The 26,081-nt window shown below is 32.9% G+C and overlaps 1 long non-coding RNA gene across 1 annotated transcript; it reads right to left on the minus strand.

Annotated features, from left to right (window-relative positions):
* Window positions 1-9,793: 9,793 nt before the first annotated feature.
* LOC121216363 (uncharacterized) lies at window positions 9,794-25,395 on the minus strand. The gene is made up of 4 exons (XR_005912547.1): window positions 25,222-25,395; window positions 24,943-25,092; window positions 24,738-24,840; window positions 9,794-10,023 (listed from the first exon to the last, which is right to left on the minus strand). It is a non-coding gene; the product is annotated as an uncharacterized lncRNA (long non-coding RNA).
* Window positions 25,396-26,081: the final 686 nt, after the last annotated feature.

Below are 26,081 nucleotides of genomic sequence, written 5' to 3' on the forward strand. Positions count from 1 at the left end.
CTTTTACTTTTCACCCTTTACTCTCAAATAAAAAATCAAAATTATCCAAAAAAATCACTAAACATAAATAGTAATAATTTTATTTATATCTACTATTTATATTATTAAATTAAATTTCACATTTTATATTATTTATATTATTGAATTGTTTAGTCATATTGAATATTTATATTAAAATTGAATTATTAATTATGCCATAAAATATTCGTGTTAAAATTTTATATTGGTATCAATTTCACATTTTATTTTTAAAATAACATTTATTAAAAAATCATATTTTTACATTTAATATATTTTTTAATTCTAAAATACATAGTGACAAGAATCTGAAGATAATTGAAACAACTAAGCAAGAAAAGAAGCTAACCAATATATAAAAAATTAATAAATAAATTATAAAGTGATGAAAGTTAATAAAAATTTTGATTAAGGTGGACAAATTTTATTACGATGGGTTACAATGGTTACAAGGACCCAAAATTATTTTTTAAAATTTAACTCGAACAAATATATTCGATTCGAATTCCATCTCACTCGACTCGATTCGAGAAAACTTCAAATAAAGTTAGGATGATAAAATGAGATTCGAAAACTCGATTAACTCGAAAATTTTTGATTCGATTCGATTCGATTCGATTCGATCGAATACTCACCCCTACACATAGCTGTTTGAAATAAGATGATACGAAAAGATCTCTTTTGATATGTGAAATCCGAGGTTTAACCTAAGGAAGGTTATAAAAGAGTAAGTTAGTATGTCTCTCTATGTGTTATATGATATATTATGTATTGAAAGGAATAAGCTAATACGATACCATGTATGTTTGTGTGATAAATATATAGGTTGAATTCAAAAGAAAGATTACGGACTAAGAAGTACGTTCTGATTCTTGTTGATGCTTTGAAATGTAGAATATTGTATTTGCTAAGAATTGATAATTGTTATATTGAATCTACCCTAGTAAGTTTTGAAAGTAAGTATGAGTTTGCCTAAGGAGAGGTTGTGATACAAAGGTACTTATGAGAAAAAAAAAACTATGTTGATGGAGAAGCATAAGTTCTGTTAAGGTTTTAGTAATAAGTGGAGGAAAGGATATAAGTGAACGCCCAATATTATAAAAGATGGTATGCGCCAGATATATGAGTACGCTCGAAAAGTTATACACTAAAGTTAACTGTTCGCCAACGAGATAAGAATGTACGTCCATATGTCTCGACATATAGAGTCTAATGTATTAATCTCTGGCATGAACTTGCAGTGCAAATCTATCCTTATATAAGTGTTGGGATTTCCTTGCTGGAACTCAATAACTTCTTTGAACTTACCCCTTTTCTTACCCTCATTTTAGGTGTTCTTTCATTGTAAGCTTGTTGAAGAGGACTAAGCCAGAAGAAGCATTTTCTGCAGTGAGCTTCATCTGTTTTTGTTTTGTAACATGCATATGTTTTGAGGGTGGCGTGTAAATCTATTTTAAAAATGAATCTGTAATAAATAACTTTCTTATTTTGTTTCATCTTTAGAAGAATGTTACCCTTTTGGGGATTGGTTAAATTTTATGAAACTTTGACTTATGAAATGATTTCTACTCGTATACGCCAAACTAATTTATAAGTAATCGTTATTACCAGTATTGTATTTTAAAGAAGACATTTTCTGAGGCTATGCCTAGTTCAGTTTGATATGTATCAGAATAAAGTAAAAATTGAATCAACCATGTGTCTGTTTTCTGACTGCATAAAACTTCAATCAACCTTCGGGGATTAAGGTGTTCCAAGTGGTATATAGCAAAAGGTAACACTTTTAGGCTCTAGGCTAAATTAAACAGTGCCTAAGGTTTTTCCCGAAATATTCACAAAACACAATTTTATTCATGCATACATCTATTCAATGAATAATTGTCGATTCAATTTATTTATCTACAAGGATCCACACACTTCATTCATCCTATGGTACATTTTGTACATTTTCACTAAAACTAATTGCCTCTAATCTATTATACAAATTAACTAATCGAACTAATTAGTCTACAATTAAGACATCAAATTATCTAGTATTAATCAAAATTTACATGCTTGATAATGCAACATACTTATTCAATATTTACAACTAGTGGCCTAATACCCAATTATTGTTCAAACACCACGCAAACGCTTAAAACAAAGAAAATAAATGAAAATATTTTTGCAGCTTTTAACTTTTTTTGGAAAAGGTGCATAAAATGGAAAATAAATACATCAAACACACAAACCCAAAAAAAGAGTGAAAATTATGTGCATCCCCCTCTCACACACTCAAGCCACACATTGTCCTTAATGTGTTCCCAACTAAAGGTTAAGCAGTTACCGGATTTCCCTAGAATGAGTGTCAAACTAGCTCAGGTTGTCAACCTCTTCATTAACGCTCGAAAATATTGTGTAGCTCTTGGGATAAGTGGTTGCAAATAAAACAAACAAACACACAAAGCAAAGCAAACACAAATAATAGCAATATAATAAAAATATAAACTAACAACAACCAAATCCAAAAATAATTTAGTAGTTTAAATAGTTTACATGTCGCACAAAGAAAAAATAAAAATAAATGCATAAATATGTAACTACTCTTCATCATCGGGCGTCGCTCTGGTCCAACTACTTATTTCCCCTTGCCCTTAACGACCTTACTCTTACAAGACTGTACCGGTCGGTCGCTAGGGTCTCCGATGACGAAACTTACTGTGGAGGGGCACGCGGGCGCAAAGGCCTCCTTGAAGTCATCATGATAAGGCTCGAAGTTGTTGTCCTCCGTTGCGTCACCATCCTCCTCTTCTCCTGTATTTTCTTTCTCTTCCTCATTGGCGACTCCCTGTAACACCCTTAGCTCGTATCCGTCACCAGATTAGAGCTACGGAGTGTTACTAGAGCATAATATCATACAATGTACATTTAGTTAACATTAACAATTCATCACATAAATCATAGCAACATCAAGCAAAGTTATACATACGGTCCCTTTTACGAGCCCTTGAGGCCCTAAAAAGGCATTAGAAAAATATTAGGACTAAATTGGAAATATATGAAATTTTTCAGAAAAAAGTTAAAATTTTTCAAACTGCAGGGGTCACATAGTGTGTGGTCAGGCCGTGTGACTCACACGGCCAAGAGACACGCCTGTGCCTTAGGCCATGTGGGCATTCAAAATAGGGACACACGGCCGTGTCTCAACCCGTGTCCGTACCCATGTAACTCACTGACTTAGGCCACACGACCAAGCCACACGCCCGTGTTCCAGGCCATGGGCTAGGCCGTGTAACAGCTTGACTTGCAACCCTTTTAAAGCTACAGGGGACACATGGCCGTGTCGCCTGGCCGTGTGTCACACACAGCTAAGACACATGCCCATGTCTCTGCTTGTGTGGACGAAAAATAGGCCATTGCCACGCCATTTTTCTCACCCAATTTCCTACCACTTGTACAAACCATATACACATGTAAAAAAGCATTCAAGAGTCAGTTAACACATGTAAATTCAAGCTTTAACAACCTAATAACTATCCATTCAACCAATATGCCAAAATGGCACCACAACTTCACAATCAAACTTACTTAAACAACTTTCCAATTCATTCATCATTTAAAATGCCAAATGAACAAATTCACTATCAGATTTTCCATAATGATCTTATACCAAAAACGCGTAAACAACCAATACAAAATGACCATTTCCCAACTAACATATACCAAACCAATTTGACCAAAAGATGATCACTTCCAAACTACCAAAACTAGCCATTTTCAACATCATGCCACCTTCATTCCACACCAACCATTCATTATTACCATATCATTTCCATCAACATTTCCTTACCATCATTTTAACCAACACAATATAAAATTAACAACCACGCAAAATACCATATAATCTTAATATCATACCAACTAATTCATCAACCAATATAACATATATATATAAGCTACACATAATGGCTAAATTCATTAAACAAAATACTTATACATACCATTATAACCACGACTCAAAATTATCAAAATATACCAATATAATTGATGGACAGTGTGATGGATCTCCGACAACTTCCAATCTGAACGAGCTTTCGATTATCTAGAAACACAAAGGAAAATAACACGAAGTAAGCATACAATGCTTAGTAAGTTCGTAATTCATAAACAAAGTTTACCATTTCAATTTATAAGCAGAAAAACAATTTGAGACAATCCAACATGACTTGGCATTAGCCTAAGCAACAACCTTTCAAGTTAGATAATCACATAACTTAGCAAATCATCTCAAAACATCATAGCTTTTATACATACTACTTATAAGCATTCATATTTTCAAGCATATGGATAAGCATATTTCATACATCATCAATTCATACATTTTCATACTTTCATAGCATCACTTATTAAAGCATTTGTCGAATCTTCCCTTTTTCATACCCGTTGAACCACTGGAATAATATCAGATACACGGGAATCCCGCACACTATGTGCCAACATGTGGTCGAAACCACTACTATCTCATATCAATGCTCTTTCTCAAGCCATAAATGGTTCTGCTCACACAAGCTGTCAGTCAAGACGTTGCTACATGGTACTGCTCACACAAGTTGTCAAGTAACTGCAACACATGCCGAAAACTCAGCCACCGGTAGGACATACAAGACCAGCACCCGAAACATGATAACCCCTAATGACATGTCATTTGTATCCTATATATTCCTAAGGTTCAAACGGGATCCGAAAGTCGCTGAAACTTCATTAGATATTTCCGTAGAGTCATAATATCAAAATATATAACACAGAAGCATTTTAATTGAACATAACTCAATGTTATTTAAATTAACAAACTTACCTCAAACAGGAACAAATAAATACAATCGATTAATCCAATACATTTCTTTTCCCTGATTTAAATTCGTACGTTACTTTTCTTGATCTATATTATCAAATTTAGCTCATTTAATTTTAACTCTATTCAATTTAATCCAAAAATCATAATTTGGTAAAATTACGCTTTTGCCTTTAAAATTTTAAATTTATTTCAATTTAGTCCCTAGCTCATAAAATGTAAATTCATGCAATTTAGTCCAAACCCATGCTAGCTGAATATTAATTTAGTCCCTAGCAAGCCCTATATTCCATTTATTTCACATTTTTACCATGAACATTTTTCTATTTTTTAATTAAATACTTAAATGACAAATTCATCAAAAATTCATTTACAAAAGTTGCTCAACGATTATTTTTCATCCATCAAACATAAGAAAAAAACCAATATACATTCATGGTAAAACCCTAGACTTTTAACAGTTTTGCAAATTAATCTCCGGACTAGCTAGATTAAGCTACAATGACTCTAAAAACATAAAAATCATTAAAAACGAGACAAAGTATCACTTACATGCAAGGTTGAACTATGGCCTAACCTTGAAGCTTCAAATATGGCTTTTCTTTTGGTTGAAAATTGGTGGTAGAGAAGAAAGAACAAAGATGATATCTTTGTTTTAATCATTTTACTATTTTGTATTTCTTAAATTACTAAATTAACCTTAATTAATAACCTTGAAAATCACCTAAAAGGTGTCCATACTTGTCCACTCACATTATGGATGGTTTAATTACAACATAAACACTCCAGACTTTTATTATTAAAGCTATTTAATCTCTTTAGCTTATAGAGCTCAAGTTTTGCACATTTTGCAAATTAATCCTTTTTATCAAATTAAGTATGCAAATGACAAAATTTCTTCACGAAATTTTTATACTACACTACTAACATGCTGTAGACATTAAAATAATAATAAAATAAAATTTTCAACGTCATATTTGTGGTCCCAAAACCACTGTCCCGGTTTTACTAAAAAAAAGCTGTTACACTCCCCCCGTGGATGAATCACTCGAGTCTTTGGGCCATTGTGAGCCTTCAATCCTTTGGATCACTGCCAATCTACCTAAAAATGGTTTCACCACTCCTAGAATGTGAGTGGTGCTATGTATCTCCTTAAACAACTTATGTTGCCAATCAGTTCCTTCATCGACCTTTTTCGTTGCTATTTTCTTCTTCATGGCCAGAAGCAATTCCATCTTGTGCTTGCACCTTTGGTTCCACTCTTGTATTTTCTTCCTTTGCAGCTCACAAAATTGAAGCATCATGGTATCCCCAATTATACACTGTGTCAGGCGATGAAATTGCTCGGGAAAATCCATCTTCACCCCTTTTTACGGCACAAGTTCATAATCAGGTGAACGAAGTAGATACCAAACTTGCTACCCTTAACACATTTCTTCATTTTCGTATTGATCCATATGCCGAGGCAGACCCGCTTACGCTAGAAAATAGCGAACAACAACACTGATTGGAAGACGTTAATCGTGTTAGTGTTTAGTAGGGGACTAACACGGGTCGATATGAATTGCATTCATAATTTAGCAACAGGAAACATTATTGCTCTCTTCCATTCCCCTTTACCTTCTATTAGGTAAGTAAGGATAACGTCCATCTCTGCATTTTTATAAAATTTGAGGTCCATTCTTCAATGTTATAATTTTCGTACCACGGGAAGCCATAATGCTTGCTGGTAACCATAGGGGGAAATGTCAATGTATTCTCCTCGAACTGGCACACAGTCTCTCCAGTAAACCTTTAAGTTAGCATAAAACTCTAAAACTACAGGGATAACCACTGTCATTTTCAGGAGAAGGTAAAAGTCGAACCACTCGTGGTAGTAGACTAGGTCCCAAACTTTGGTGCACAAAGAGACGGATGGGTCGAACCCACATTCAATAATGAACGTGTGACCTTGGATGGACAAAAAAAATTTCCACCTCTTTATTTTAAAATCACTCCAGGGCCACCAACTATGGCGGCAATGGCAGAGGTACGGGTTAGGACCTAATTCACTTATTTTGTTGGGGTGGCATTTTCCTACTTTCTCAATTTAATCAAACAAATACAGCAATAGTATACTAGCCAACTAGCTTCAACCAAGTTAACAATAAAATCAAAATAGAAAAAATAAAACTAAAAACAATAATAAAAAGTGCAACAAAAACAAAGAAAAAAGAAACTTGAATCGTGTTGATGGCAATGGAAATGTGATTTGGCATGGTGAAACATCATTGTTCCACAACAGCAAGAGAGGAAACCTATAAAAAATGAAAAGAAAACAAGAAAAATAGCAAAATAAAATAATTTTTGAAAAGAGAATAGGAAGAGATTTGAGAAAAGATTGAAGAAAAAAGGAGAAAGGGGAGTGTCTTTAGGGGCTAGGGTTTTGAAAATTGAAAGAAATAGGAAGAATTAAGGGCTTTTGGGGTGTTTGGAGGCTTAAAACATGCAAATGATGATACCTCAAACGAGTATTGCCTGACCCGACGTGGATATCGCGATACCTAGGAATGGGTATGGCGATACCCTCTGTTTTTGGACCCTTCCCAATTCGAATGTATCGATGGTATCGTGACATCGAGGGAACGATGTCGCCATACCACTGTGTATTGGCCAAAATTTTAATTTTAAAACGTTTTGGGCCATCGCGACATCTAGGGGTACATGTCGCGATATCCAAAATTTTTTTGTCCTAATTTCAATACTGTCGATAGTGTTGTGATACCCCCATTGGATATCGCGACATCACTAGAAAACATCCAAAAAAACACACAAAAATGTCTTTATTTCCTCCCAACCATCAAATGTTTCCCCTACTAAGTCTAAAAATTAAAATACAACAAATTAAAATCCCACTCTAAATGCGGAAAGCACGTGGAGTCGATGCTCAATAATTTAATTATTTACAAATTTGGGGTTCAATTGCCACATGCAGCAAGTTAACAATTCATGAAGGGGTGATACGTTACACCCTCATAATGGTGTTTGTAGAATGTTCCGAGCACCAATAAACGCCTTATTTTCTTGAGCCCAATAAGTTAATTCTTTAATTGCCTCACTACAACAGTCATTTTCTTCAGTCGAATGCCTCACATATTTGGTTTGTCATACCCCAAAATGGGGTAATCCAAATTTAAGGCACATGGGTGCGAAGTTGTCTGTTTTGGCGCACTCTGGTAGTTAGTTCACCAAAATGTAAGCTTCTAGTGAACTAATGTTTTTGCAAATTGAGTAGTCGCCCATGGATGTATACTAGGATTTAGTTCATGATATGTTCTTCAATAGAAGAAAAAATTTGATAAAAGAAAAAGTAAGCCTTGTGTAGGTTATCGCCAAAGGTATAGTACGCCTAGTTTGCTCAAGCACTATTAAAAGAAAGTTTTGGTAACTAGATCTAATTTTAAACCAACTGAATTGACTGGACAAATAGCATATGGATAAGACTCTCATTTATGTTTATTCTAGATTTTGTAGGCCATTAGGAAGGGCACATTCTGAAATTTCTTGACAGTTGTCAAATTTCACAAAACGGAAGTGGATTATATATACATGTGAGGAGGGTTCGTGAGAAGAGTTTCTTCTTCTTTCAAGATGTTTCTTTAATTCTTTATTTTTCTTAAATATTAAATTTTATTTGCTAGTTGCTCTTTTTATGTAAATTGGAAGCTAAGGATTCTTGGAATAAACAGAGGGTGTTCTATCTCCTGGTAGGTCTAGTAATTCTACATGTTAAGAATAAGGATGCTATGAAGTATATAGACAATAAGTTATGAATAAGAAGCCCTGCATGGGGATTATTTGTAGATTAAATGTTAGCAATCTAATTGTAAATGGGTTTTAATGGTGAATTCATAATCTTTAAGCAGTTGTTGTTGTTGGTTCGAACTGCATATCTGAGTTTGGAGCTGGCAGCTACAGTAGGTAAGTCTCAGATGAGTCCTTAATCTCGACTCCTACAAGTCTTTCTAGATAAATCTATTGTGATTAATGTTCCAGTATCGGTGCATGAGTACTTGAATGACTGTTGAAAATATATGTGAGGTCTTGATATAGTGTCCTTGTGAGTCCAGTATGCATTGGACTATATGTATGAGTGTATATGATTCAATGAATCAACTGTGTTTGTGTGTCTAAGATGTATATTATGATACGTGATCGTATGATGTGTGTGTGAAATGTGTATGAAGCATGATTTTGTTAAGAAAATGAGTACAACCAAGTTGAATATGTACCTATGTTAGATATATGAGGTTTGATTGATAAATTTGGGGAAATAGGGTGTAACTGAGTGTTGAGAGGTTTTTAGATGTGAGTTTGACACTGCGGTGGTATTCAATGAAGTCCGTCGGGACAGTAAAAACGAGTTACGACATGATAAATCTAAAGAAAGTCCATGGCCATGGCTCAGTATGGAAAGGATGGATGAGCCGCTTTTATCAACTAGGATTTCTGCATGTCCCGGGTGATGATGGACAAACCTCATGCTATTGTGGGTTTAGGAAAATCCATGCCGCAAACACGACAATTCACTTGGGGTGCTTGGGTGGCATTCTATTTGGCCTTTGTGTCGTATTCTATATATTGCCATTGTGATGTACTCTGATAGCCTATCTGGCGTATTTTGTATGTTGCCTTTGTGGCATACTGTAATAAGTCTATGTTAAATATAGGATCCGTCTGAAGTTATTTGTTAAGAATTTTTGTGATAAGATAAAATAAGTCTTAAGGGAAGTTTCTTGAAAAGAAGTATGAATTAGTATGTTCAAATAGGGTATCCGCCATAGTTATGTAATGCCCTCAACCTGACTCGATTCGCCGAGTCTAGATCTCAGGTGTTACTACACACGATACTTAACAATTTAAAAAACAATTTACAAACTCCCATTTCACTAATTATTTTATTTAATAATTGTACTGAAAAATCTAGCATATGAAAACAGATGACGTATTATACAATAACTTTTTACATTAAACTTGATATATATCTTTACAACATAGTAGTTTATTAATGATAAACTCGTAAGGCATATTCTTAGACTACGCCACATATCCACTGTATGCATAATAGCCCATTTCATTACAAACTTGGCATACGCCTAGCAACGTCCCTCTTGGTGCAAACCCATACTGTACACCTAAAATAATAACAAACAGAGTAAGTTCAAGAGAACTTAGTGAGCTTTATCACTGAATTACCTTGGGGAATACTAAATTTTCTTGTGATTGCTTCTATGCGACAATCTTACTTCTGAACTATTTTATTCGGAAGGATACCACTACAGTTTTATTCACACATGTACGCTAGCTATCATACTCTTAAGATACCAATTATACTTCACTGACTACTGAAGATTATTTAATATATTTCTTGATTTTCATTGTTGCTTATGTACTTCTCAATAGAACATACCTTCAGAATCAATTTCTTATGGACTAAAGTCTAATAGTTACTCTCTGCTTAGATCGATAGTTCCCAAACATAGCTATTGGGCAAATACATTATATTTGATGACTACTTACACTGAACCGGTTAACAGCAAACTATTAACCAACTCATACTGAATTCAATATCATGCAAATCCACACTTATGATATACTACATAGACAGATAAAAAGAATTTCTCATCGATTTCATTCAAAACAACAGATATTCATAATACCCATGTTCCAGATTTTATAGGATTTCAGAAGGAGTCCTTATATCCCAGACATAACCTCGATGTGACAGGTTCCAAGTAACTCTGATTCAATCATTTCATAACCCAATTGAACTCACAATGATAGATCTTTAGATCTCACATAGATACACATATATATCCCACATTTTTAGATTATCATTGCAGATACCTTTATCATTATACAGATACACGGTTCTTTTCAATAACTTATTCAATTAATTCACAAATCTTTACTCAACCTTTGACCCTGAGTATAACATTACCTTATCTCAATCATACTTATTACAAAACTAACAGACTTATTCATATCTTACCATAAATACAGACATTCAAATCTTGTCAGACATTCTTGATAGATCACGCCATACAGGCCAAATAGAACACTTCATACAGGCATCATATAGAATCTCGTGTTTACTGTCCCAACGAACTTCATAGATGATGCCATGGGTCTCTCCCTCATGGTCTTATATAGAGTTTCATGTATCATGATTTGTTATTTTGATTTACACATTGTTGAAAGCTCCACCATGAACATATATACAGACAGATCTTATCATGCCATGGGTCTTGACCACATAGTCTTACACAAATTCATGTATCGTGTTCTGCCTTTCTAGTCTCATTTTACTAAAGGCTACACCATCAATGATTCCAAATCATTCCAAGCTACCATGAGCGTTTACCTGGTATTACGCTCATTTTCAATCCGTAATATGCTAGTCTGATTAGTATTACAATTGCCCTATCAGAGGCTTCACAATAGAACATTTCTCACTAATTACTTACCCAAATGTGATCATATTTCATGACTAACATTCTTTTCGCATCACAACTATACTTGCATTCTTACCAATTAGTATTCTTCTCAACAAAACCTTACACATATCATCATACTCTTACTTTATCTTTACCATAATCATACATTTACCGATTACTATAGATATAATTATCCTCTATATATAAATACTTTCAATTGAAGAGTTTTCACAAGAGAGTTAGGGTAGAGACTCACCTTATCTCACCTACTATAGTTCTAAGCTCCAGACCCAAGCACCACCTTCGAACCAACAACAACCACTACTTAAAACATAATTTCACTATTACAACTCATATATATACAAATTTACTTATCATCTCAGTCGCTAACAACCTTATGCAAAACCTTACACTTACAACTTACTGTTCAAAAACCACATACAGACTTACTCATTTAGAACTTAGCATGCAAATTTGAAATACTTACCTTGATATGAATTAACCATCGGTTCAACTCAGAATCTTAGCTTCTAGTTTAGCAAGGAAGTGATATAAAAAAATCAAAAAAAACATTATTTAAGAAAGAAGAAGAAGCTCTTTCAAAACCCATCTCACACATACAATTATGATCAATAATACTTAGTGGAACTTAACAAGTGTTACATGTTTCAAAATTTGCCTTCTTAATGGTCTACTGTTCTAAAGGAAACATAATTAAGATCCTTACATTCACAGTTATCAAGTTAGACTATATAGTTGTTTTCTAACTAAATTACTTATAATCTAATTAGCATAGTATTTTAGACAAACCAAGCGTACGATACATTTGGCGAATACTTATCCATACTTACCCTTTATCACTAAACACAAACTTCTCCTTAATATAGCATTATTTCATTAAATCAAATCCTTATTTTTCTATGTAGCAGATACTGAATGACTACATGAATACGCCAAAATAATCACTCTTGGGCGGATAACACTTCGCCAGACAAAAAACTTTAGACCCGCTAGACCTGGGATGTTACAAGTTATCTGTCAGTTTAGTATATGAGTGTATTCAATATAAAAGTCTATCAGTTTGAGTTATCTAATAGTCATTGTAACAAAATATTATCTGTAATACCCCGAAAATTACCACAGTAAGAAAGTAAGATAATATTCCTGATATAGAAAAATAAGGAAATAAAGTGATAAAAAGGGTAATTTTGAGTTATGTCAACATTGGGAAGTATATTATGACATATTAATTCAAGAAAGGATTAAATCGCAAACGTGAGAAAAATTTTGTTGCCCAAGAGTAAATACTCAAAATTTGATGAGTTAAAGTGTAAATACAAAAAAGTTGAAGGACCAATAGTGTAAATATTTTAATGGTGGAATAATGAAAATGGATGAATTAGGACCAAATTGAAAATGTCAAGAATTTTGAGGGACTAAATTGTAATTTTACCAAATTAAGTGATGACATAATGATGGAATTTTAAAAGATTATAAAGGGTAAAATGGTCAATTATAGAGAGAGAGAGAGAATTATAAAAGGTAATGATGATGTTGGTGATATTTTTAATTAATTAATTAGATAAATGTTATTTAGTTAATATTTTATTAAGATTTTTAGTATTATTTTATTATTAAATGATTAATATAAAAGGGAGGAAAGATGAAGAGAAATCATCATCTTTCCAATGCATTTCACGTTAGAAGGGAAGAGAAGAAAGAAAGTTTTGCTTTCTTTACAATTTGGTCCTTCCACCAAAAATTTACCATTTTCACCTAGAAATCAAAAGAATTTCCATAGCCATCAAGAGAGAAAGATAACAAGAAGACTATGGGGAGCTAGAATATCAAGTTAGATTCAAGTAATAGAAGCTGGAAAAGAGAGAAAATCAAGTTAAAGGTTGAAACCAATAGGACAAGGTACGAACATCAAGATTTCAACATATTTTTAAGCGTCATATTATTGAAAAAGTATGGAAATGATGTTATAGTAGAGTTTTATTATATAAGGTCTTATTTTTTTGATATATTAGTGAAGGAAAATAAGAGAAAGTGATGGGAAATATTATAGATAAAGGGAATAAGGGTGTTATAAATTTAGTACATTTTGCACTAAAACAGTTTTGGACAGCAGGAGTAGGTTAAATTTGAAAAATCACCATAAATTGTGGAAATTGAATTAGAGTATGAATAAAATATGTCATTAAAGGTTATTGAGTCTAGTTTTTCATAAAAGAAACGGTGTAAGAAATGGAATTTTAAATCATGATATATAATAAATTTTGTGAGACAATGTCAGAATGAATTAAGGTTCCCCTATTCTGAATTTGAAAATCATTAAAAATTGTAAAAAAATAATTATGGGTTATAATTTATATTTTTAAAATAATTAATTAGTCTATTTTCAAGAGAAACAAACAAGAACATCATCCAAATTCTGTACAAAGAGATAATTAATTTTTAGTGAAGAGGGCTCAGAACTGTCAAATAGTGAAATAGGGGAAATTTTAAAGAATAAACTGTACTTATTGATTAAACCGAAAATTCTAAAAATTTTATAGTAAGAAGACATGTGTGTCTAGTTTCAGATAAAATTAATGGATCAAAATTCGTAGTTACGTAGCTCAAGATATGAATAATTTTCTGACTATGACTCAAGTGGACAGCTTTGAATGAACAAATAAATAAATAGTGAAATTATAGATAATGTTACATATAAGCATGTTATATACATTAAGGATGTGGAATGGAGAGGAGGAGGAGGAAAATATATGATTATTCAACTAGCATGAGTTTTCATTAAAAATGACTAATTTGCATGTTTTAGGTTCAGGGACTAAATTGAATGAAAATAATTTTTTAAGGGTAAATTTGTAAAAATGTCAAAAAGTTACCAAATTGCATGAAATGAATTTTTTTATTATTTAAATTAATAAATTGAATGAAATATTAATTTAGATCAAGATTGGGTGGAAATTCGAGTAAAGTAGAAAATTTCTAAAATGTCCCTGAATTCTGGTATTTTTGCAATTTAGCCTGGTAAGTTCATGTAACTTGAATTATATTCTTAAATGCTTGAAATATATTTTTCTTGATGTGAATATGATTTGGATGTTTATTGTATGATAATTGATGAAGTATTGATATTCTTGATGAAAAGAGAAAATAAATCCTGGTTGAATGAAAGGAAATTGTGATAGATCTCTGAAAAAGAATTGACGGTAAAAAGGATCTAGACCGGACGGGTGATCCTATCCTAATATAGCCCTCTCGGAGAATATGTGGAAAATGGATTTAGCCCGGACAGTTAATCTAAATTAGGGTCTGAATTTAGCCTGGACTGGTAATTCAGATCCAAGCTCATTAGAGTAATTGTCATTGCAGGGGATTTAGCCTGGACTGGTAATCCCGACAATATTCTATGAGTTTATATTACAGGGGATTTAGCCTGGACTAGTAATTCCGCTGTAAGGATGAGGTTCGCGGGAGTGTGCTCTCTGAAATGGAAATGTGCGCACATGAATATGAATTGACGGACCCGGATTTGTACACTTAGGTGTACCCCAGAAAATCCATCGAAATTTCGAGAAATTCAACGGGATAAATATGGAAAAATAACAAGGAAATGGAAATCATGGTATTGATGAACTCATCAATCTTGCTATATATATAATTGATACATGGAAATTATTGAACTAACTTGAATGTTGAGTTTATGCATGTTAGGGGAATAATGCATCGAATGACATGTATAAGTTAAATTGTCCAACGTTAGCTCATTAATGTTTTGATTTTGATTGATTTTAAATATGAATGCTTGATGAAATGAAATGTCTGTAAATTAATTTGTAAACTCCGGTAATGCTCTATAATCCTATTTTGGCAATAGATACGAGTTAGGGGTGTTACATTTATTGGTATCAGAGCTACGGTTTAGTCGGTTCTCGGACCGAATATAGCATATGTGAGTTTGGAAATACATATCATTATATAACCTGTGATAGTGTGATATCTTTCAACTCTAGTGAGATTTGTTTTACTCATAGATAGAAATGCTTTCACAACCAAACTAAATTCCGATAATGTTGAAAGCGATGCTCAAGTATATATACAAAAAAAATTTATTGTGATGAATCGGAACTCAAAAAGGTATGAATAAATGTTTTATAATACATGTCGATGATGAATATTATGTTATATGTATTATTAAAAGCAAATTATAGTGCTACACGAAATATTGTGCTGATAACTAAATTACAAAATACACAAAAGTAGTATATGATAAGGATTATTACGGAATTATGGATCAATAGTGAATTTTGAAATATATTACATGTGCTAAAGATAGAGAGGATATAAATGCACGAATTATTGGTACAAGAATTAAATTGTAAAGCATGTAAAAGCATTATGCGAAAAGTGTAAAAGTGATATGCATGCATGAAATAACTTGCCCAAGTAGACGAGATTAGAACTATTAGGATATTAAGGGAGTTTAGCGTGCTCTCTGATTATTAGCACATCAATGCTCTCTGATTATTAGCACGTCAGTACTCTCTGATTAATAGCACGCTCTTTGATTACTAGCACGTTAGTGCTCTCCAATTTTTAGCACATTGGTGCTCTCCGTTTAGCACATTTGTGCTCTCTGTATAGCACTTTAGTGCTCTCTATTTAATAGTGCATAATAATGCACATCTGTATCAATCCCGTATATCCTAAATGTTCTGTTTCGTCTACAACGCCTCCGCTAAAAAGGAAAACAATTTTCGTTATAAGATAAAAGATTATCTCTGATTCATGTTTGAAATATTGAATAAAAAAAAGAGCATAGGTGGATAGTAACAAGAGAATGTATTATTTGGGAAATAAGAAGAGATGAAGTGATATTAATGATTGAGAATAGAAAAAGGGTTATAAGGAAAAGAAATGGTGAAAAGAAAAGTGAGAAAAAAGTGAGAATTCCCGGTTGAACCCTCGGAATAAAATAGATATCCATGAAAATAAAGGTGGTTGCTATGTGCTGATTCCACCGGATATTGTTAATTACAAAGGGTGGTTGTTGTGTGCTGAATCCACCGTGTATCTGTTATTATTCTGAAATGTTCATCGGGAAATTGACTAAGTAAAAACACATGAGATCATGTAATGACTAAGTGAAATATAATTTGAAATTTTTAAGTTGAAGTATGAATTAATATATATACCAATAAAACATTATATGTTTGATATTTAAAGGAAATTGAGAATGTATATTAATTATGAATTTCCTTGTAAATTAAGCAAAAGGGAAATATAGAATTATATGAATAACTCCAAAAGTAATCTACTAAAGGACTTCTATTCTTTTGGAAAGGAAAATGAAGTTCATGATAAAAAAGAAAACAAGGAAATTTTGAGGACGAAATTTATTTTAAGGGGGAGAGAAATGTAATACCCCGAAAATTACTACAGTAAGAAAGTAAGATAATATTCCTGATATAGAAATATAAGGAAATAAAGTGATAAAAAGGGTAGTTTTGAGTTATGTCAACATTGGGAAGTATCTTATGACATATTAATTCAAGAAAGGATTAAATCGCAAAAGTGAGAAAAGTTTTGTTGCCCAAGAGTAAATACTCAAAATTTGATGAGTTAAAGTGTAAATACAAAAAAGTTGAAGGACCAATAGTGTAAATATTTTAATGGTGTAATAATCTAGAAACTAAGGAAAATGGATGAATTAGGACCAAATTGAAAATGTGAAGAATTTTGAGGGACAAAATTGTAATTTTACCAAATTAAGTGATGACTCAATGATGGAATTTTAAAAGATTATAAAGGGCAAAATGGTCAATTATAGAGAGAGAGAGAGAATTCTAAAAGGTAATGATGATGTTGGTGATATTTTTAATTAATTAATTAGATAAATGTTATTTAGTTAATATTTTATTAAGATTTTTAGTATTATTTTATTATTAAATGATTAATATAAAAGGGAGGAAAGATGAAAAGAAATCATCATCTTTCCCATGCATTTCACGTTAGAAGGGAAGAGAAGAAAGAAAGTTTTTCTTTCTTTACAATTTGGTCCTTCCACCAAAAATTTACCATTTTCACCTAGAAATCAAAAGAATTTCCATAGCCATCAAGAGAGAAAGATAACAAGAAGACTATGGGGAACCAGAATATCAAGTTAGATTCAAGTAATAGAAGCTGGAGGAGAGAGAAAATCAAGTTAAAGGTTGAAACCAATAGGACAAGGTAAGAACATCAAGATTTCAACATATTTTTAAGTGTGATAATATTGAAAAAGTATGGAAATGATGGTATAGTAGAGTTTTCTTATATAAGGTCTTATTTTTTTGATATATTAGTGAAGGAAAATAAGAGAAAGTGATGGGAAATATTATAGAGAAAGGGAATAAGGGTGTTGTAAATTTAGTAATCAACATTTTGCACTAAAATAGTTTTAGACAGCAGTATTAGGTTAAATTTGAAAAATCACCATAAATGGTGGAAATTGAATTAGAGTATGAATAAAATATGGAATTAAATTTTATTGAGTGTAGTTTTTCATAGAATAAACGATGTAAGAAATGGAATTGTAAATCATGAGATATAATAAATTTTGTGAGACAAGGTCAGAATGAATTCGGGTTCCCCTGTTCTGAATTTGAAAAATCATTAAAAATTTTAAAAAAATAATTATGAGTTATAATTTATATTTTTAAAATCCCTAATGAGTATATGATCAAGAGAAACAAACGGGGACATCATCCGAATTCTGTACAAAGAGATAATTAATTTTTAGTGAAGAGGGGTTAGAACTATCAAACAGTTAAATAGGGGAAACTTTAAAGAATAAAATGTACTTATTGGTTAAATGAAAATTTCTTAAAATTTTATATTAAAAATAAATGTGAGTTTAGTTTCAGATAAAATTAACGGATCTCAATTCGGAGTTACGTAGCTCAAGATATAAATAATTTTGTGACAATGACTCAAGTGGACAGCTTTGAATGAACAAATAAATAAATAGTGAAGTTATAGATAATGTTACATATAAGCATGTTATATACATTAAGGATGTAGAATGGAGAGGAGGAGGAGGAAAATATATGATTATTCAACTAGCATGAGTTTTCATTAAAAATGGCTAATTTGCATGTTTTAGGTTCAGGGACTAAATTGAATGAAAGTAATATTTTAAGGGTAAATTTGTAAAAATGTCAAAAATTTACCAAATTGCATGAAATGAATTTTTTTATTATTTAAATTAATAAATTGAATGAAATATTAATTTAGATCAAGATTGGGTGGAAATTCAAGGAAAATAGAAAATTTCTAAAATGTTCGTGAATTCTGGTATTTTTGCAATTTAACCTGGTAAGTTCATATAACTTGAATTATATTCTTAAATGCTTGAAATATATTTTTCTTGATGTGAATATGATTTGGATGTTTATTGTATGATAATTGATGAAGTATTGATATTCTTGATGAAAAGAGAAAATAAATCCCAGTTGAATGAAAGGAAAATTTGATGGATCTCTGAAAAGGAATTGACGGTAAAAGGGATCTAGCCCGGACGGGTGATCCTATCTTGATATAGCCCTCCCAAAGAATATGTGGAAAATGGATTTAGCCCGAATGGGTAATCCGAATTAGGGTCTCAATTTAGCCTGGATTGGTTATTCAGATCCAAGCTCATTAGAGTAATTGTCCTTGCAGGGGATTTAGCCTGAACCAGTAATCCCGACAATATTCTATGAGTTTATATTATAGGGGATTTAGCCTAGACTAGTAATCCCATTGTAAGGATGAGGTTCGCGGGAGTGTGCTCTCTGAAATGAAAATGTGCGCACATGAATATGAATTGACGGACCCGAATTTGTACACTTAGGTGTACCCCTGAAAATCCATCGAAATTTCGAGAAATTCAATGGGATAAATATGGAAAAATAACAAGGAAATGGAAATCATGGTATTGATGAGCTCATCAATCTTGGTATATATATAATTGATACATGGAAATTGTTAAACTAACTTGAATGTTGAGTTTATGCATGTTAGGGGAATAATGCATTGAATGGCATGTATAAGTTAAATTGTCCAACGTTAGCTCATTAATGTTTTGATTTTGATTTATTTTAAATATGAATGCTTGATGAAATGAAATGTATGTAAATTAATTTGTAAACTCCGGTAATGCTTTATAATCCTATTCTGGCAATAGATATGGGTTAGGGGTGTTACAGTATCATGTCTTAATTTTTGATCTGAGGGAATCTGAGTGGTTCATTATTATGGGGGTCTCGTACCCTGTAGTAAAGTTGTGTGGAATTCTTCTGAATGATCTAGAGTGCTTCTAATCTGTATGAGCAAGTAGTGGGTAGAATCAGGATATGATTTGATTTTTAATCTAAATTAGCAAGCTCAGTGTGAGAAACCGCCGAACTTATGAACAATAAGTGGTATTCGTCAAGTATAATGCCTACGATTAACTATTTCAGAATAACTATTAAAAGTTGTCTGAAAAGAAAGGAAAAAGGTAGTATTTTCTATTAATATCTAGAGTCAACTGCCCAGTTAGACAAATGATGATATGTTAGGAATAAAAAGTGGTGTATAAGAATGTTATTATATTTAACAATATAGTGATATCAAAGGTCTGCTCTTTGTAGCACGTTTTTCATTTGTTCTCTCTACTCTCAATTGCACGAGTTTTCTTGTTTTTGTTTCTTCCAAATTACTTTGCTCTTTTGGTTTTTCTTTCATTTTTCTTTGTTGATTTCATTTAAGCAGTAGAAGCATATATTGACTTAAAGAGATGGAGGGGTTTTAGAGATGATGACAAGTTAGCGAGTTTAAGCATAGACGAAGGGGAAGAGGAGGCGATATTATTCCCGACTGATTCGAAATCCCAAAAATTGGCATATGAACTCTTCCTCGTAGGTTGTTTTCTTACAGCAAGTGTAATTCATTTTTTAGTTATGAAGAATACAATGGCGAACCTCTAGCATCCTTTAAGGGGAGTCCAAATACCTGATTTGGGGAAAAGGCAATTTTTGTTCAAATTTTTCCATGACATAGACATCGAATGAGTGATTAATGGAGCACCTTGGACTTTTAACAACCATCTACTAGTTTTTCACAAATTAGGGGAAAATGAAGATCCAAAACAAATCCCATTGGTTTTCTCATCCTCTTGAATCTAGGTACATGATCTCCCTCTAGGTTTTATTTGGAACCTATTGCAATCCAATTTCGAAATTTTATTGGAAAATTTTTAAAATATGATATGAAGCAAGTTAATTAGGGAATGAAAAACCATCTTTGAATCCGAGTTCAAGTGGATGTCAAACGACCTATGAAGAGATGGAAAAAAATATGATTTCTCCCTCAAAGTTCAATTATGTTAATTTTCAGTATGAGAGGTTAAGATTATTCTATTTCATGTGTGGGTGTTTAGGCCACAGTGATAATTTTTATCCTAAAAGAATCAGTCATGGCTCAAAAGAGGTGGAATTATGGTGGAGTTTCACATTAAAAGCACAGCCAAAGAAAGCTTTCACGACAAATAATGTTTAGCTAAAGAAGGACGAATGTGGAGATTCTAGAGGGGTAAATCGAAAAAGTGAAAATTTGGGGCAAAATTTTAATGATGGTATTGAGAGAGAATCATTGAATAATGTCAATCCAAAATTAGGCTTTGTTTGGAATGATCATCAAATCAAGGGGAGGCAAAAAAGAGGGGAGCTTCAAATGGGTTGGGTTAAATTGAAGTGGAACATGATTTAAAAGAAAGCCCAATGGTGATGGGGATGGAAAAAAAAGGCCTCCTCCAAATAATATGATTTCTAATGTTTCTGTTTAGACGAATTTACTAGGAACTATTGCTAAGCATTCTAATGCTTACAACCGATTGAGATCGACAGCTGCCAAGAGGCAAGTCGACCGAGAGCAAGGATACCTTTAAGTTACAATGTCTGGGGTTTGGGGAACCCACGGGCTATTCAAAGGTTTCAACACAAGTTGAAGTTTTATCATCCCCAACTTGTCTTCTTTATGGAGACTAAATTAAATGGCAAATAAATAGAATGGGTTCGTAAAAAATGAGGTTTTCAAAATGAAATTGATGTCCAAGCAGATGTTATATGAGGTGGACTATGTTTAGCATGGAATAAGAATTATATGATTAATGTTCGAAGTTGTTCAATGAATCATATTGATGTGAAAATACAAGAAGATGGGGAGGCACTAAAGTAGAGGTTCACGGGGTTTTATAAGGCTCTAGATGGTCGGAATAGATTGGTAACTTGGGACTTGTTGTGACGGCTAGGAGAAACTCATGATTTACCTTGGTTAATTTGTGGGGATTTAAAGGAGATTTTGTATTCTTTTGAGAAACCAGGGGGAATGCCAAGAGAAGAGAGGTGCGTGGTGGAATTCCGTAAGGTGTTAAAGGAATGTCAATTTATGGACATTGGCTTTTCAGGTACATGGTCCACTTGGTAGAGGGGAAATTTACCAAAAATCAATATTAGAGAATGATTGGATAGGGGTGTGGCAAATGCTAAATGGATGGCAATGTTCACTAATTTTTCTACTCGACATTTACCATATTCTTTTTCAAATCATTGTCCTATTTTCATTGAAACAGATAAAATAGACAGAAGATGAAGGAAAAGAATATTCAGATTTGAGAATTGGTGGGTTAGGAAGGAATCTTGTGAAGAGGAAATAAAAAGAATATGAGAGAATGGCACAGGCGGGGTGTTGGAGAAATTAGAGATGTTGAAGATAGGATTACAAGAATGGGATACAAAAATAAAAAAACAAGAGAGCGAGGCTAACAAAAGTTCTTACGAAAATGTTGGAGGATTTGAATAAGCTTGATAGAGACGATAAGATAATGGCAGAATTGATTGATGTCAAAATACACCATCATATGGAGATTGAAAAAGAAGAGATGTACTGGGAACAAAGGGCACGTGCGAACTGCTGAGATTAGGTGATAAAAACACGTCTTTTTTCCATAATTTTGCTTCCCAATGGAAGAATATGAATCGTGTTCGTGGATTTTAGTGATTATTTTGCTAACCTTTTCACTACAACAGGTACTAGCAATGTGGATCACATTCTATCTGGAGTGGATATATGTATAACAGATAGCATGAATTAGATCCTAACTACTGTATACACAAATAAGGAGGTTTAATTGGCTTAAAAAATTATGGGACCAACAAAGGCATCAAGGGCAGAAGGTTTTCTGACTCTTTTATTCCAAAAACTTTGGCACATTATTGGAAGGGAAGTTTGTACTTTTTGTCTTGAAATCCTTAATTCAGTTATTGGAATCTCTGAATGTTACAAATATTATGCTAATTTCGAATATTAGTCGTCCTTCGAATTTAATGAATTTTTGCCCTATAAGCTTATGTATGATTTTGTACAAAATGATCTCAAAAAAACTTTCTAATCATTTTCAAAAGGTGTTAGATCGCTGCATTGTTGAAGCGCAGAGTGCATTTGTCCCAGGAAGATTAATAATGAACAATGTTCTTCTTGCATACGAGATTTTGCGTACATTTAAGCAGAAAGTGGTAGGGAGGAAAGGTTTTATGACATTGACACTGGATATGAGTAGGGCTTATGATCGTGTTGAGTGGCCTTTTATACGAGATATGATGTTACGTATGGATTTTGCAAACTCGTGGGTTTATTTCATAATGAAATGCATAAGTGTTGTCTCATACTCAGTTCTTGTGAATGGCGAAGAAGGATATGTTTTCAAACCGACGAGAGGATTACGATAGAGGGACCAGTTAAGTCCTTATTTATTTTTTATTTGCAGCAAAGTTCTTTCATCTCTAATGAGACTACCAAAACATGATGGTTCATTAAATAGGGAAAAGGTATGTCGAAGAGGCCCTCAAATTTTTCATTTAATGTTTGCCGATGATTGTATTTTGTTCGAGGAAGCCATTGAAAGGGGGGAAAATACTATCAAGATTATACTTGAAGAATATAGAAGATGTTCTGGGCAGTGTGTTAATTATGAAAAATCTACTATTTTTTATAGTACAAAAGCTCTAGTTCATGATAGAAATTTTGTTGTAAGGATATTAAAAGTTTGAGGGTTAGAAAATCTGGAGAAATATCTCAGATTGCCCAACATGATGGGAAGGGGAAAACAATGGGCTTTTTAGATATTGAAGGACCGTATGAAGTCAAAAATTTATAGTTTGAGCACCAAATCCTATCACAAGGGGGAAAGGAGGAATTTATAAAAGTTATTTTACAGGTCATCCCAACTTATTCAATGGCATGTTTTCTACTACCAAAATCCATTTGTAGAGAATTGAAAAGTATTATAGTGAAGTTTTCGTGGCAGAAAGGACACAAGAAGCGTGGAATACACTAGTATGAGTGGCATCGATTATGTGACTTAAATGAGAATGGGGGTTTGGGGTTCAGGAGTCTTACCAAGTTCAATTTAGCTTTTCTTGGAAAAAAAGGGTGGAGATTAATTAATTGTCCAAATTCTGTTGGCACGTAATTTGAAAGAGAAATACTACCCGACTATTGATTTCTTAAAGGCAAGGTTAGGAAATATACCTTCCTATACCTAAAAAGTGTATGGGGTGCAAAAGGACTTCTTAAGGAGGGTATGTGTTGGAAAGAGGGTACGGGGACAAATCTTGATGTCGGAAGATATGTGGGTGCTGGGAGCTAAAAGCTAAAAAATCCAAAGTGATGTGAGCAATACTGACGTCAATGTAGTAGCAGACTTAATTGATCCTATTTTGAGACAATGGAAAGTGGAAACAATAAGGGATACCTTCTATGAGAGTGATGTGAACAGAATCCTCTAAATTCCTTTAGCAATGTTTTTAAACGAGGACTAATAGTGTGAAGAGGAGAACCTTCAGGAGATTTTTCCGTGCAGAGTACTTATAAGCTATTTTTAAAAGTTAAGATGGTACCTAATCGCTATTATAATATATATGCCTATTCTACTTTTTACTAGAAATGATGGGCTTTGAATCTGCCTCAAAAAGTGAAAATCACATTTTGGAAAGTTACAAAAAATTTTCTTCCTACTTTTAGTAATTTACATTACAAGAGATTGGTAGGATCTGTGATTTGCCCGAGATGTACAAGTGGTGCAGAGACTATGGAGCATGTATTGCGTGATTGTTCTGTGATAAGGGAGATTTGGCAACAATTAAATTTCATATGGCCATAGTCGATAAGTAATTCAAAGTTTATAGACTAGATTACTTGTAATTTTTTATCAGAACTCTACCAACCAGTGTCGAATTTTTTAATGTGTCATGTGCGTCACATGGATCGAAAGAAACAGACAGGTGCATGAGGACCAGAAAAAGATGAGGTTTGCTACGACTGAGTTTATTAGAAGTTACCTTTGAGAGATTGACGGCCTGGAAAGAAAGGAAAATGACTGTGGAAGGGAATAAGAACGATGGAAAGCGTTGGTAGTCCTATACACAAAGATTAATTTTGACGCTGCATATAATGAACAAGCCAAAAAGTCATTCACGGGTATTATTATACGAGATTTGAATGGTGAGGTGCTGAGAGCAAATACAAAGATAAACTGTAATATACCTACGGCTTTCACGGCAGAAGCCATTGCATGTGTTCAAGCAATCAAAATGGGTTTGGATTTGAACCTTTCGATGGTAAAAATTAAGAGAGACTCGTTGTCGGTGATCAGAAAATCCAAAATCGATTAGAAGATAAGTTAGAAATTAGAGCCTACATAAAAGACATACGGCAATTAATCAGGATTACCAAAACTGTGTCTTCAAGCATGTTTCAAGAATAGTAGATAAATGAGCCCATTTGCTAGCAACTGTAAGAATCAAAGAGGAACAATAAACTTACCTGGGTTTTGAAGTGCCTGACTATGTGAAGGTGGTAATTGAAGAAGATCAGAAGTGGATAACTAAGACTACATGAAACAGTGAAAAGGAAATGATGATTGAGAAGGGGAAGAATAGGGAAAGTCTTAATAGTGTTTGTTTCCCAGATAGCAATTAATTTTTGTTTCAGATGTCTTTTGTTATTTTTATGATGCTTCTAGGGAAAGCTTGGTTTGCTAGGATTTAACTTTTGTAACTGATACAATACCCAATAGTACTTATTAGGCTTGGGTTTATTCTTAATAAAATCCAACTAATATTTTTCAAAAACAAAGAATTTAATTATACAACTAATAAGGTGAAGGTATCCACCAAAGACAGATATGAGGAAATCCAAATATTCAAGATGAAGAAATTATCCAGAAAGGTTAAATGGTATGTGGTGTTCAAAACTCACTAAGTTCCTTTAAAATTTCTAGTATCATGTTTATGTTTCAGGTATGGCTGTTTAAGAGAGTTGCTAGGAGGTACAACACCAGGTGCGCCAAAGATGCGATGTAAAAGGATACTATGCATACAGTGAATGTTTTGGAAAATTTGGTGTTTAATAGGACTATGCCCTAAGAGTATGTCTTTTGTAAGCGTATGTGTTGTAATAATTTGTAACAAGTACGATGTAAAATGTATTAATTTTTAAATAATTTTGATACATGCACAGATGGGGTGAAATTTATTAAATTTCATTGACTGAAGTTGGCAATTTTCAAGTTTGAGAAATCAACAAACTTGCGACAACTTTTTGGATGCGATCCAGGCATTTTTGGGTTGAGATGTCTTCATGGCGTTCGAATATCTATCTCTTAGCTTTGAAACGTACTTTGA

This window comes from Gossypium hirsutum, chromosome D04, assembly GCF_007990345.1.
Source record: "Gossypium hirsutum isolate 1008001.06 chromosome D04, Gossypium_hirsutum_v2.1, whole genome shotgun sequence".
Classification (NCBI taxonomy): Eukaryota; Viridiplantae; Streptophyta; class Magnoliopsida; order Malvales; family Malvaceae; genus Gossypium; species Gossypium hirsutum.